Source organism: Pygocentrus nattereri, chromosome 14, assembly GCF_015220715.1.
Source record: "Pygocentrus nattereri isolate fPygNat1 chromosome 14, fPygNat1.pri, whole genome shotgun sequence".
In the NCBI taxonomy this organism is placed as follows: domain Eukaryota; kingdom Metazoa; phylum Chordata; class Actinopteri; order Characiformes; family Serrasalmidae; genus Pygocentrus; species Pygocentrus nattereri.
This window is the reverse complement of record NC_051224.1, coordinates 3,838,345-3,852,500: the sequence shown is the minus strand read 5'-3', so window position 1 is coordinate 3,852,500 and position 14,156 is coordinate 3,838,345. Positions and strand designations below refer to the sequence as shown.

The 14,156-nt window shown below is 40.4% G+C and overlaps 1 long non-coding RNA gene across 1 annotated transcript in view; it reads right to left on the bottom strand.

Annotated features, from left to right (window-relative positions):
• LOC108435875 overlaps window positions 1-14,156 on the bottom strand; it is a 59,097-nt gene that overhangs the window by 20,792 nt on the left and 24,149 nt on the right. The window contains exons 2-4 of the long non-coding RNA XR_001858479.1: window positions 9,324-9,420; window positions 3,534-3,648; window positions 3,030-3,074 (exon numbers count right to left, since the gene is read on the bottom strand). This is a non-coding gene — a long non-coding RNA (uncharacterized LOC108435875). The remainder of the gene's footprint in view (window positions 1-3,029; window positions 3,075-3,533; window positions 3,649-9,323; window positions 9,421-14,156) is intronic.

The following is a 14,156-nucleotide window of genomic DNA, read 5'->3' as shown; positions in this document are numbered from 1 at the left end:
AGAAAAGAGCAGCAGTAGTTTTACTGTTATTACATCTTTTAGAAGCTTCAAATAAAACACTGAATATCTTTAACAAGTTCAAAAGTGAAAATGCCCAGAAATATGAATTGCTGTCAGCTTAGCACTAACATAAATACACCGGCCACTTTATTAGGTAGTAAAAGGTTGGACCCCCTTTCGCCTTCAGAACTGCCTTAATTCTTCATGACACACTTTCAACAAGGTGTTGGAAACGTTCCTCAGAGATTCTGGTTGGTTATTTGAGCTTCTGTTGCCTTTCATCTGGAACCAGTCTGCCCATTCTCCTCTGACCTCTCCCATCAACAAGGCATTTTCGTCCACACAACTGACCACTCACTGGATATTTCCTCTTTTTCGGACCGTTCTCTGTAAACCCTAGAGATGGTTGAGCGTGAAAATCCCAGCAGATCAGCAGTTTCTGAAATACTCAGACCAGCCCGTCTGGCACCAACAACCACGCCACGTTCAGAGCCCCTTAAATCCCCTTTCTTCCCCGTTCTGATGCTCGGTCTGCACTTCAGCAGGTTGTCTTGACCACCTCTACACGCCTAAATGCACTGAGTTGCGGCCGTGTGATTGGCTGATTAGCTGTTTGTGGTAACAAGCAACTGAACCTAATAAAGTGGCCGGTGAGTGTAGTCCTAGAATACCATGGGGTGCTGACAGAAAGTAGCATCACCATATAGTTTGCTTGTTTTTCACATTTATGGCCTGAACTGAAGGCCTAGCTCCAACGGTCATGGTTCACCACTGATCTTTAGTAACAACTGTTGACTTGTAGGGGTTAAATGGGGACTTCAGGCTTTACATGGAGACTGTGCTGCGTTGCTGGTATGTCATGAATAAAGTGAGCGAGCACACTGTGACAAGTCTAAGGTTGATGGAAAAGACTGTCTGAACCCTGATGAGACCGGCCAGTCCAGCTTGGGTTAACCCTCTTACATGATGCTTTAACCAAGTGAATAATAAGATAATGCTCTTATACAGGAAAACTACTTTAGTCCACTGAATAACAGTTAAGGAGCTTATGTTTATGGAGGCTTCTGCTACAAAAGCACAATCACCGATTTAGCATGAGTGAATCACTCCAGGGTCCTGGCTGAAACATAACCACTCTGCCTCCCCTTTTGTTGTTCCTCGCAGCATAAAACCACAATGATGTAACCATTAAAGCAGCTGCCAGACCACTAAAACATCTAAATGAGCATTGCAAAAGAACTGCCTTAGCTTGACACAAAGCTAGCCTGTTGTGTCTGTCGTATCCAAACCATCTTATTTTGAAAAACAGCAGCTGCACTTTACTTTTGCTTTTATTACTTGATGAAAATCTTAATATTAAAACAATCTTTCCTTCTCCACGAAAAGTTACCATTCCAGAGATATCAGGTGTTATTTTATGTATATTATAAACAGCGCTGTGTGAAGTTTTTAGGCATCTAAGCAAACTTTTAACCAGTTTCCCTCAGCAGTGAGTTTATCACAATATACATCAGAATAAAGTCGTATTCATAATTCAAATAAACAGAAAAACAATAAAAAGTAACAAGAATTTCTGGGGTCCATATTTTTCCTGGACACCTTCACAGCCGCCGCAGAGACTCGTTAATATCATCAATGACATCATGAGCTCAATTTACTGAGCACTGATTGGTCAAACCAGGAGCTGCTTTTTAACTACATATAATACTGGACTTCCTCGAGGAGAGGCTTGGAGATGGGTAAACACACTAACATCCAGAAAATCACTATATTTTTATATATATATATATATATATATATATATATATATATATATATATATATATATATATATATATATATATATATATATATATATATATATATATATACACACACTTTTCTCATACTACACAAATAAATAGATTTTAAAAATGTGTCTTGGGTGCCTAAGGCTTTCTCATAATACTGTATATTTGCAGGCTGAATGATGAAGCATAGACACTATTGTGCAGATACAGTAAATGTCAGTTGGTACGCAGCTCTAGGCTGTTTAGTTTAGGTACATTGATGTTTGTGGACATTATCTTGCATGGAGGAGCTGGCAGAGGGAGGCTGCCAGTCAGCGTGAAGCTTGGCCATGTCAGCCGGGACGAATGGAGTACTCACTGAGCATCTGCTGCTGCGTACACACACAGCTCACGCTGACAGATATCCCCCAAATCAGGCCTAATCTCCAGCATACGGCGCCGCTATGCACAAACACAGGAGGCGCACTGATCTCCATGAGTGCTCTGAGAAGTACACTCACCACAAAGCATATGGACGCAGTCCCATACACAAACTATATGTCATAAACTCATGTACATGCAATGATAACACATGGCCGTTTTCTCCCAGACATCTGGAGCCTTGTACGTTTGTAGACAGACAGAAAAAAGAAAATAAAGAAAATAAAGGAAATAAAGGAAAGTAGGTTCTCAGATTCTTAAGTGAGTAATGTGCTTAACAAATTCAAGGAAATAACAGTCAATTTATTTGAGTAAATTCTAATTAACTGCACTGCATGCTTCATTTGTTGGCTTTAATTAAAAACGTCATGCAAAATTATCACCTCAAAAAAATCTAGTTACTTAACAGGTTCAGACTTACAGCTACTTTCTAGTTTTGAGGGATTCTCACTTTCGCAGCAGGCAAGGTTAACTGAACCCGTTTCCACTGAGCTGCCACTCTACTGTCTGAAGTTCTTCAATTAGTTGATGAACCTGAATCAGATGCTCTTTCTTGTGTAATGCATTAGCATCAATTAAAACAAATCCATTATATTAAATGGACTGATTTGTCCAGTAAAGTATAAATGGATCAGACACGAATAGAACCACCCATTTCCGGGGGCTCTAAAAGCCTGATGGCAACCCTGAACACAAAACTCCATCATGGTGAGAATAATAAAACCATGTTAAACATATCCAAACGTCAACGTGAGAGCACGCTACGGAACAAAAATAACATTTTAAAAAGAGAATTTTATTCATAAATCAGAAAAATACCTGGTAAGACTGCTGTGAAGCTTTCTGGGCAATAGACTCTTCAGTCTGAAATAGTAAGTGTAATTAGATTTGTATTATAAATTATTATTGCACTCCTGAGCCGTCACATTATGTTCAGCAATAAGTTACATGGTAATTTGCACTTACAACCAATAATATAGCTAGACTATATAGCTTAATGATATAAGAAGTGTATAAGAAACCAATAGAAAGGTAGATCACAGGGAAAAGACAACAGAAGCACGGCGAATGAAACAAGTAAAACAACACGAAAACTGATGAAGCCATGAGCCGGTGGGAAAGGTGTGGAGTTCTGCCAGATGACATTGACCAAACTCTTATGAAGTAAACTCAGCTAATTTCATGGAAAGAACACAAATTTGTGTTTGACTTGAATTTGTTAAATATCAGTGACAGCAAACTGATTAAAACCGATAAGAGTAATGAAAGACGGACGGATGGACGGATGGACGGACACAGACAAATCTACAGGTTTTTCCCCACCTCCAACGTTCAGTCTCACAAGTTGGTTGCACTTTCTACTTCCCACGACCCAAGAAATCCAAAATTCGTTCAATGATGTTGAGGTCTGGACTCTGGAGGGGTCAAGTCCTTTGTCCTGAAAACACAAACAGCTTTTTTTGTACGATCTGCAAGTATCTTTTTCTCAGTAAAGGCTTCTTGACAGCTACACATCCTTTCACACCCGTGGTAGTGAGGAAACCAGTTTAGAAAACTTCCATCTTTTTCCTTTGACTTTCCCCTTTCAGATGTAAGAAATAATATATGAGGGACTCAAAATTCCAGTCCTGGCGACTTCTCGCTCTGCAAATTTTGTGCTTTTTCCTACTCCACACGCTCGGCCCAGCTAATGATGTGCTTAATTAGTTAGAGAGTTGAACCAGGTGTGCTAAATGAGACAAAGCACAAACGTGCCCAGCGTGGAATACTTCAGGAAAAATGAGTAACTTGTCCTTAATGTCCATTCTGACGGGAAATTAATGAATGAAGGGTGGTCTCTGATGTTTGCACAGTACTGCAGATACACACATACCAACAGATATACACCCAGACATACAGATACATGTATAGAAAGACAGAAAGAAACTGACAGACTGAAAAAGAGAGGGACAAACTGACAGAAAGGCTGATAGGAGTGAAAGAGTGACAGACGGACAGAAAAAACATTATGGGCTTACATATGTGTGCTTAAAGCCAAGAGAGTATTTACAAATGGTACTGATGTATCATCACTCGGTATAGTCATGCATTTTGCTCGATAAGGTTAACAGCTTCTGAATTCCAGCATGATCCTGACTGAGCAAAACCTTGAGTGCTTGTTTTACAGGCAAAAGCATTGTGATTACAGGACTACAGAACAGCAGCTGCAAAGCCAGAGCTGAACACTGAGCGCACACCAATCTTACGTCACCTTCTAAAAGCTCTCCGGGGAACAAATGTCATATAAAAGGGATTAAAATGGCCAAAAAAAATCCTTATATTGCTTTTGAGCTGCATCACAGGTTCTATAAATAAGACACACAGAACAAAAGGTACACTGACAAAAATGCTGTGAATTTACCGGATTCAAATGTCTACAGCAGTTCCATGTGAAGAAAAGCTATTACATCAACCCAGTCGGGATGTCCGTTCCAAAAAATCTGGGACAAGGGCATTTAAAACAAGAAACGCTGTGAAATGTCAGAGGAAAAGAGAGAGAGGAAAAAAAAACCCATCTTAAAACAGGAGATGTAATCATTCCTGGGTATAAAAGGACTATCAAAAATCCAGCTGTAAGAAAAATAACATTTCTCAAGCAGGGACGGCAAGAATTCTTGGTATTTCATGCACAATAACGTGAAAAGATTCAGAGAATCTGGAGAAATCCGTGCGTGTTAAAGGCAAGGCTGAATACGTGACCCTTGAGTCCTCAGACAGCACTGCATTAAAAGACAGCATGTCTAATGAAAATCTCTGCAAACTTTTACAAACCGTCATTAATAAACACCGTCAGCCGTCACTACATCCACAAACGCAAGACGTCAACACTGTAACACACTGTATTACTCACCTTACCCACCTCCCTGGATCCAAGGTCATTTGAAACGGACTGATATAAAGAAATGTACGTGGTCTGACCTTTCTGTGAGTCAACCTTTCACACTGTTAATGGAAACGATGGACAAAAGATAAAAGAGCCGTCCAGATTGTTACCAGCATGAAATTCAGAAGCCAGGGTCAGTTGAAGTATTGGGGGGGTGGGTTTAATGGGTAACTTCGATATCTGTGAAGCACCATTAAGGCTGAACACATCTGAGAGCAAAATAGGCTGCCTTCTAGGTGACGTCGTTTTCAGACACATCCATGCTTATTTCAGCTGGACAATGCAGAGTCACATTTACATGCTCCATAATCACAGAGCACTGTTACCAGACTGGCCCTGCCTGCTTCTCTTTAAAAACACGCAGTGCACTATTAAGCTCAAAATACAACGAATATCCTAAACACCACGGGGACTAATATAACAGACGGATCAATCAATTGGTGTCGTCACTCCCCAAACGACTATTAAGTGCTGTTAAAAGCAACGGTGATGTATTACCGTGGTAAATATGCTCCAGTCACAATATTTTATTATTATTATTATTATTAGCATTTCATGTACTGCCTCCGCTTGTTTTGGAACTGGGTTTGTACACAATTCTGGTAGATCTCATTCAGTAAATGTGGCTGGAGATTAGGTTTGCTGCGTGATGTTGATTGTGCAGTTTGAGAGGTTAGACTTCCAAGCTGGACTGTGTTAAAGCTATTGAGCACATCGAATTTGCCACCATGCAAGCAATCAATCAATCGATCAATCAATAAATAAATAAATAATCTACTCTTGATCTGTCCCAACAGTGTGAACTTTCAAACGCATTCAAACCATTTTACATCAACAAAGCACTCTAATTTCTATATTTCGATAAAACCTTGTGTGGACCTGCACTACACTCTTGCCTAAGGATGAACTTTGTCAAAAGTTCGATAAAGCTTGTCCGAACTCCATCGTTCGACATGATCAGGTTTAACTTGATTTACATGTAAACAGCTGCACCCTTTAAGCCATTTATCCATAATGAATGAGTTCCATGTGACTGAACTGCTTTCCTTTGAAATTAGAAATATGACCAGCTAGCATTTAGCCAGAACTATCAATGACAATCTTTCTTTTTTATTTTTATATTCATATTTCAAATTAGGTTTGGTTAAAAGTCTATACTGTAGTGAACTTTTGCGGTTAAAACAAAACCGATGGCAAACTGCCCCCTAGCAGTAGGACCATGGCTCAGTGTGGGGCTGCGGCCCACGAGTTGAAAGCCACTGTGCCAGTGTTTCATCTGCTCAGGCAGCCACTCGGTGTGAACATCAGGGTTCAAATAAATAAGTAAGTAAATTCTGAAAATAAAAACTAGAACCACTGGCTAATTTGGCTGTAAAGAAATCAAAATCTGCCATTAAAAATCCTGCATCACAATCTCTATGAACCAACGTAAACACTCCGTATTTCTCAGTGTAGGCACCACCATGTGTCTTCATGATACCACGCTGACTGTCCTGAGCTCCTCCCTCACCTCCCCCACGCTCGTAGCCTTCACTCACCTCTTAATGCCACTCACTACAGCATTACCCACAGCTCCAAAGCCTTCTTGATCTCAATCACTAGAGATACCACTTCATCCACTACTTCACCTTCTGTCTATATCGAGCCTCTGGCATTTGTGTTATCTGGACAAACAGCCAAGCTGCGATGGAACTTGGGGAAAGAGGAAGGTCCGAAAATACAAATATACTTTTGTAAATGGTGAATCAGATAAAGCAGCCCTGCGATGAAGCTGGATTTACTTCACGCAGAGCGCAAAAACAATCAGGGTTCACAGTGATTGAGACGAACCTTGACGTCACTGCAGAAACTCATGACACTAGTCCATGCGCGAGATGTAATCCAGCTCGCTGTAACTGGGTTTACAGGTTGTATGATTAAAGAACGATTTAAAAAGAGCCGCTTTTAAAGTCCGTCTTACCTAACGTATCGCTGGCGAGCCTTTTGTGGCGTCTCCATTAAAATCGGTATTAAAATGAAACCATTAAAATCTCCCGCTAGAGTAGCTGTGCATATCCATGTTCATTATAAACTCTTTTTCATACCCACACAGCTCACTTACAAACATTATGCTTTAAAAGAACTACCGTGGGATCTGAGACCACATCGAAACCTGGGATTGCTTTTTAGTTAAAAGTTAAAAATAAACAGAAAGTTGTAGGTTTTCATTAAAGCACATGTTCAGACGACTAGTGCATTTGATCTTGGTGGAGTGCACACTGCTTGTGAAATTATCAAGTGCTTAGAAATACCGAAATTCACGTAAACCATTTCAAAGACTTAAATTTGGATATGTTATGCTGATATAATTTGTAATGGAAAAAAAAAAAGTTAAATTAAATAAAAATAGAGCCATTTTCATTTTTGGTCTTTCGGGTCTACTGAAAGATTCTTTAGGTAGTCGGTAGTAGAGGCTCACTGACACAAAGCACTAATCTTATGAAGAACCAAAATCTACTTGAGCGCAAATGGTGCCCCTTTGTGAAGAATCTGTAGCCTGCTAAACATGAGTGAGTGAGTGAGTGAGTCACAAGGTAGGTCCATAAAGCGTTAACAATGCAACCATTTTCAAGGCAATTACAACTGCAGGCGAGGCTGCAACACGTGCCTTCTTTCTTGGAGCCTCACACAGCATATTTGGAGGCTACTGGCTGAACATATCTGACTGTCAAGCTGCAACTTGTCAGTTATATGTTAACATCCTGAAAGCAAGCTGGGGTCAAGGCCTGGATTTTGGTTTTCTGTCCAAGAAAAGAAAAATTCATTCCTGGACACAAAAGTTGCTAGAATTGGGCTCCCGAGCGGCACAACCATCTAATCGTTGGCCCAATCATGAGATCACCGCAAGTTCGATCCCTGGTGATGCTACAGCCATCCGTGGCCGGGTGGCAAGAGAGCACAACTGGCCTCACTCTCTCAGATTTTGCAGGTTAGCTGATGTAACAGATCTGGTGGTTGGCGTTTTCCTCAGAGTGTGTTCAGTTGTCTGATGATGTTGAGGAACCCAAGAATTTGCATGCAGAAGATGAGTTTGACTGGGGCAAGGCACTAAGCAGCACTGCAATTGAAGATTAGGTTGAACTGACCTTAGATAGTCACCTATCCATTTAAATCACATAACAGAAAAGAAAGAAAAAATCTAGGCATTGATTGAATGAAACTTTAGATTATTAACATTGTTAATGTTCTTTTGTTGTTTTTTTTTTTTTTATCTTTTGAGTTAAAACTGATGGAGGAATAAAACTGTTTCTCTTTTTTTCGCCTCGGCATTGCAGGCTAAAGGACACAGCACATTTGTATGGAAACCGAGAAGAGCATTTGAATCCAAGGGCCCAAGCTTGCACTTCCAGTCTCTGCCAGCTGGGAAATGGCATTAGTGGAAACCTTCTGTTGGTGTGTGGAGGATGACCTTATAATAAAAGTTCAACTGTCCTTGTGATGAAGTGCTCTCGCCTGGTCGTGGCATGGATTGTGCACTCCGAATTAAGCTGCCAGTAGTATTTATGCACGCGGAACAGGTTTCGTGTCTCCTGGAGCCACTAATGTAATGAAATTGTGAAGTTCATTAGGGCAGAGCCATCAACTAATCACACGGATGGTAAACAAAAGCAGCACAAATGGGACAGACCTAATCTGGCAAACATAAACCAACCATTTGGAGGGGAAAGATTTTTGTTAATGTTTCTGAATGTTAACAGTACTGTCCAAATCCATATTTAATGAACACTGTTTTTCAACCTAATCTAAATCTACTGCATTTAGCATATAGATGGTTATCATGGACAATCCAATTCCAACGTTTTCCTGTACTCAACACGTAAGCAGAAAACCCATTGACTTAAATGACATAGAAAAGTCAATGGGCTGTTACTAAATCAGCCGCTGTCTTCTATTAAGTGTTTACTTTAGGTTTGTCATCTTTTTGAGGGTTTCGAGAGCCTCTCTTTGTAATCTAGACTTTCAAAAATAAAGGTCTCAGGAAAGGTTCTTTGTGAGATGTTAGAGAAGAACGACTGCTTCCTTAAAAATACTTTAAATGAACGGATCTTTAGAGAAGCATTTTTTGTAAACTGAGGTGTATGTGTGTAAAAAGTTTAAAGAACCTCCACAAAAGTTTTAGAAAGAACCCTTAAATGAATTTTTTCACTTACTTTCAACTTTCCACAAACGTAGCTGACCAACCAAGAAATGTTCGGTGTCCAAATGTTGCTTCTTCACTTCAGCACTGGAGCTACGAGGTTAATATTCCTAACAAACACAAGAAATCAATGGTCACCCAAATCTGTTCGGGACATACACCCCCAGAGCATCCCTGAACCAATCAAACTGTATTCAAGGCTGCATGCAGAGACATTTACTGCTCTGTGTTTGTCCATCTGTAATCTGTAAAAGCCTAAAACCTAATCACAAACCTAAAAACTAAAACCCGTCACTCGTGTATCCTCTGCTGGACACTTCAGCTGCTGTTTAAAGCAGCTTCTCTCATCTCCTCCAATATTCGGACAGCCAGGGTCTGGGTCACGCAGGAGAGGAGGAAGACCAGTATGAAGAAGTAGTTACTTTCAGGGTATCTGGATGCAGCCCAGGTCTTAATTAAGGTCACTTAGATTTGTTGACGTGGTTTAGATCCCGAGCATTCCGGTACAGTGAGGTTTTGGTCAATTTTATAGTTGCTTTGTCCTAAACCACTGTGTCCTAAACCACACTGGCAAGTCCTAGTGGCCTTTTTGAAGACCTGGACGTGATTTGAGAGGGTTTTGAAAGAATTTTCGGGTTTGTAATTAAGGGAAAGTTTTGGGAAACTATGGATTTCTACTGTTTGATATCAAGGTTAGCCTCCTTCATATAAAGGGTTCTTCACACAGACACTAATATAAGAGTTTAAGATTCTGACTATATGATACAGAAACTGATGATTTGATATTATACAAAAGCTTAAAACTTAATATGCCAATTCAGTGCTATTACTCATACAGAAAAAAGGTTCGTTAAACGTCAGTGTGTGAATGTTTTGTCAAGGAAACAAGAAGTAGAGAGGAATTAGGTAAGGGAAAGTGCCATTGTGAGTGACCGTGTCCGTGTCATTAATTATACCTTCAAGACATCTTATGAAATTCACAAGAACGTAGGTGGTTTATATGGTTGTAAATAGGGTAAACGCTCATTTCTTGAGAAAGTCAATGTCATATTCTATTAGTAAACTCAAATGTAACACTTTTCTTAATGAGGACCAGCAATACCTGGAAGCATGCTAAGTGAGAAGCAATGAAACTCAGTCTGTGTGTGTGTGTGTGTGTGTGTGTATGTCTCTGAATCTGGGATTGGAGTGAAAGTTTGGCAGGCAGAAGAAGCTTCAGCTCCGTCTCTGGTGACCCTCATTAACAGACGCTCCTGCACCTGTTCCAGGGCACAGCTCGATTGGACTGGAGTCAGACTCATTTGGTTTGTGGGACGAAATCCATAAATCACCCTGTCTGGACTCAATGTCGCTTCAAACTCACAAACCCTCACTGAACCAACTCCTGACACTTTAAACAAGAACAAAAGTTCATGTCAAAACAAAGGGATTTTAAAATGTCCTCATTTACTCTTTAGATAAACTTCATTCTGTGTAGTAAACGAGAACGTTGGAATTGGACTCAGAGCATCTGAACATTTTCTTTTCTTTTTTCTCCATGCCGGTTTGGCTTCGCAAATACTTCTAGCCCAGAATCTACAGTGCTTCTCACCATAAAAAAACAGTGTAGTTCCTGAATGGCCATCAGGCTTTAGGGTGTAAAAATCAAAGCTGGATGAATTTGTTTGATAAACAAAAAACAACAACAAATAAAAACAGGATCCTTGAAACTGTCGCAGTGACTGTTGATTTGAGCGCAACTGATGATAACATGTTCCGTGCACAAGCTAACATTATTTACAAGGATGTTTACATGAAGCACATGCTAGTTGTTGCATATCGCTGCTGTCGGAACAAAACCTCGTATCTCCACGATGGTGACTTTACAGGAGAAAGAAAAACATACTTTACTTTTAATGTAAGTCAATGGAACCAGACGTCTTTCCAAGTCATTTTGGGCCGTTTCTTTTGGTCCTTTCATCATGAAATTTACACACAACATAAAGAACAACAGATCCTCCGAAACTGTCAAAAACTAAAAAATGACAAAAATGGAGATACGAGGTGACCTGTCCAGGGTGTCTCCTGCCTTCCGCCCGATGACCACTGGGATAGGCCCCCCCCCCACGACCCTGAGGGAGAAGCGGCTTAGGAAATGCGTGTGCGTGTGTGTGTGTGTGTGTGTGTGAGTGATACAAGGTTCTCTTCTGACAGCAGTGATACGTTTCATTAACGATCCAATAAAAGGACAGCATTCACCAGGCTTATTAGCCAATAGTTGTCATCATAGGCAGAGTTCGGGATTTCGAGCAGGAAGTGTGCTGACCTTCTGGCCCGAATTTACTATGAAAGAATGTCCTCGACTGCATTAGGCACTTTTTTGTGTCTTCATGTTCTCCTTGTCTTATATCCCATTTTGTATGAGGATCTCAAGCCATTTCGAGTGACAAATAGGCAAAAGTAGAGTAAATCACTCATTTCTTACAGCACTGTAGTAATGATTTTAAATCGCGTAATAGCTCCGCTGTGATCATAATGATTCAATGTTTAACTCATTCATGGTTTACTACAAAGGACTCTGCATCCTGCATGGAGGGACTAGTGGATGTAATCGTGGATGTTGAAAAAGCAGCTTTTATTAGTTTAACTTGTTTTTTCAAGCAGCAAAAGCAGTTAATAGTAGATCTAGCAGGGCAAGAGCTTCAGCTTCAGCTTCCTGCTTATACATGTTGACATCTGCTAACTGATGTGAGAGACCTGGCAGCTAGCATTCTCCTAGAGTGTGCTGAGCCAGCCAGAGATGTTGTATTAGCCTTGGACCGAGATATGGACCCCAGGGTCTTGCAAACTTGTATCTGACTTAGGCGCACCCTAGGCCACCTTTGTCCATTTGTCCAGAGTAGAGAAATTTACTTGCTCTTCCCAACGAGATCACACTGCTAGCCTTCGAGAAACCAGAGATATAGACCCCAAAATAACCAGACTTCTTATCGGTCTTCTCTGAGTCTTCCATGTTCTTGGTGTCAATCACGTGATCAGTGACTAGTCGATATAAAGCTTAAATGGTCATCGCCGAGTCCTAAAGTCAACAAGTCGACTAGTCTGTACAACCTCTACCCAGTATAGCACAGAGGTGGACGAAGTCCACAAGTCATGTACTTGAGTTAAAGTAGAGACCCCCAAGGTAAAATATCACTCCAGAAAAAGTAGAAGTTCCTCCCTTTAGACCTCCACTTGAGTAAAAGTACTAAAGTATTTCCCTTCAAATGTACTTAAGTATAAAGTAAAAGTACTAAAAGAGTAATTCTGGCTCTGATGTCCTGTTATCATTTTTATAACCAGACTGGCTTCATGAACTCATTTCAGGTGAAAGTCCTCCAGCGTCTCTCTTGGTAAACCAGTCTTTTAATAGAACGTCATTAATTAGTGACGCTGACGTCTATTAAAATGATCAGAAGCACAAAACACTGAAGGTAAACAGTTTCCATCAGGGAGAACCGAGTGGCTCTGAAATCACTTTTTACACACAAGCAAAGTTTCAGTTTCAGATTTATTTACAACTTAGTTCCAAGTTTAAGTTGAATAAAATCTGGCTTTAAACTCAGGATCACAGATGAGCTCCTTTACTATGTTGATCTATAGGCGTCTGTTCATAAACATAAACCAGCCCAAACTCATTTACTATAAAATGAAATGGTGTTTGTAGAAATTCAGAAAAAAGCCGCGTCAGTCTCGACTGCATATGTGGACATATTTCTATATTGAGCTCTATTTACACAAAGTTAGGTTAGTTCATCATTTAGGTAGACGTATGTGCTCCCATATGTCTGGGACATTGAACCGCATGCTGCACTGGGTCGGTATGACTAACAGGTCAAAACCAGCTCTAAACAAGTTGACCGCTGGGCCCTGATTGGTGCTCTGGCTTTGCGCTTCTTTCGTTTTGACATGTTACGTTTTTATACACACAGAAACCAAAAGGAACGACAGATTTCTCAAAATGTAGGAGGAAAAAGTCGGATATTAGACTCTGAAATGTAGTGGAGTGAAAGGAAAAAGTCGCCCAGAATGGAAAAACTTAAGTAAAGTACAGATACACTAAAAAAACTACTTAAGTACAGTAACGAATTACATTTACTCAGTTACTGTCCACCACTGGTATAGCAAAGATGAAAGTTAAAAACACAGCCCTAACAGTGAGATTACCTATGATTCCAGGTTCAAAGACCACGAACAAAACCTTCTAAGTTTACAAAAGAAAGAAAAAAATTCTCTCAAATGTTAAAATAAGAGCGAAATTGTGCCTTTTCACTGAATTTGTAGGCCTGTACAACGAAGAAGTGTAACTGAGAGTCAGAGATTTCTACCCCTACAATGCTTTTTTCAAAACAAACCATAAGATTGGGCTTATAAACTAGGGATAAACTGCAGTACCATATTACAAACTAGTAATTGTCCTACTCTAGCATGCCGGTACCTAATCCTCTACTGATTACCACACCTCTACAGCCACAGGTGACGGTGCAAGTGGGCAGTTACAGGTGCCCACTTAGACGCCAGTTGTGCAATCTGGCTGCAGCTGCTGTCAGGCTGGCTGTGATCAAGTTTTAGTAGCCCTTGGCTGTGTTCCACTGCCCTGCGGCAGGCATTAAGCCCGCTACGTGAAGCCATCTCATTCGGAGTTTGACAGTCACTCTGACCGCTGAATGGACCGTGCTGAACAGAGGCTACTCACTATAGATGATAACATTAAAATCAGCATATTGCCTGTAAATACTTCAGCTTTGAAAGCAGATTGAAAGCAGTTAGCAAACAGATGAGCGCTGAAGGAAGGACATGCTCGAATGAGAGGACATGTCAAATGTCC